At 46.8% G+C, this 1,556-nt stretch overlaps 1 pseudogene; it reads right to left on the bottom strand.

Moving 5' to 3' along the window:
- Window positions 1-288: 288 nt before the first annotated feature.
- LOC146336066 (uncharacterized) lies at window positions 289-1,079 on the bottom strand (annotated as a pseudogene).
- Window positions 1,080-1,556: the final 477 nt, after the last annotated feature.

The raw sequence follows: 1,556 nt of genomic DNA, 5'->3' as shown, positions 1-1,556 counted from the left end.
CAAGAAACAGGTGAGCACACTTAGCACCATGCCAATGAAAAGCTTTGCCTTCTGATTTTGACAGATCAAAACATTAATGGGATAAAATCGGCTTGTATTTTTCTGGCTAGCCAATTAATGTAAAGATGGGGCAACTTTTTTCCTGTCAAGGGCCTTATTCCTTTGTGGGTAACCTGTCGGGGACTGCATGTTGGCACTGGGTGAGGTCAAATATGTGTTGGTCACCCCTTTTCTCTTTTGGCCACTCACTTCTCTCTTCTTCCCTCTTCTTTACTTTGCAGCAAGCTGCTAGGGAAGGGACTGATTGCTCTTGCCAGAGGCCTGAACAACTGATTGCAGAGAGAGAGAGAGAGAGAGAGAGAGAGAGAGAGAGATGGCCTGCTTATTGTCCTGGATGTACTTCCCAATAGCCATTGTGTCCTCAACTGTGAATCTACAGGATCAGGGCAAACCAAGGCCCCACAATTGGTTCCAGAAAATGCTGTCAGTGCTGTCAGACTCCCATGTTATGGTGAAAGTGTGTCATCCTGGGGCCTCACTCCGATTGACATATGTCTGCTTCTTCAAGACATGGTGGTGGCACCTCACTCACAAGAGGTCATTTGGGATCACACTCTGTATTTCAATGGTAGGGGGAAGGAGGTCTCCAATCAAGGGATGGAAACAAGAGGTCTTATCAACAAAGAACTTGGCAGCTTCCAACCCATTGAACTCTATGGATTCTGGAGAAGAAAAGGCCTGAAAAGCGACCATATTGCCTCTGAAGAAGATATCAAACCTCGGGAATGCTTGTTCCAAATAATAGACAGGTTAGATGGGAAGGTTTGGAAGACTGTGCCTATACCCACTGGAACAAGGACCATGCCTATTTCGTTTTTCAGCATATCCTTTCCTGAGGGCAGTCAGGTGACCCAGAATTTGCTTGACTTCCTCTTTTCAGGTATGCTCTCAATGGCCCATTGGCAGTCACTGCCCAGCGAGTCCCAAAACATGTGGTTGCCCATCTGGAAAATCACCTCTTCCTCTGCATCAATGTAGGGTTCAAGCTACCCCAGGCCTTTGGCTAGGAAAATGAACATACAAACAGCTTTTGTTGGCCCCTCAGCCAGCCACCAGCAAGCACAAGGACCAGTCCAGTTCCTGACCACTCACCCTTGCTGAGGAAAGAAAGGGGAATTATATGTAGAGGATATTGAATTTTGTATTTACTTACTTATCTATTTAAACTCGTCAGCCCAAAACGCTCTTGAAGTGGCTTACGTGCAATCAATAAAGCAAGACAGTCCCAGCCTGCAGGCTTTCAAACTAAACAAATAAAAAAGACACATAAGGAAAAAGGATGGGAAGGGAAGCGGAAAAAGTTATGTAGTCTTTCAGCACAGCCCTACATCCACTCTCATCTCCCTCTGTACAGCCCACTGACATGGCAGCTGGTTGAAAAAGTTGAGGGAGGAGGAGACTTCTTGGAGGTGGTGTTTCAGCAGGACTGGTGGAATGGCCCCGATTCCCCTCTTATATCTCACAGTAGGCCGAGGGATGCAGGTTGACCACCCCTG

This window comes from Heloderma suspectum, chromosome 13 (assembly GCF_057233095.1).
Source record: "Heloderma suspectum isolate Gila_16-S chromosome 13, 16-S_ref, whole genome shotgun sequence".
NCBI lineage: Eukaryota > Metazoa > Chordata > Lepidosauria > Squamata > Helodermatidae > Heloderma > Heloderma suspectum.
This window is presented reverse-complemented; position numbering and strand designations above follow the sequence as displayed.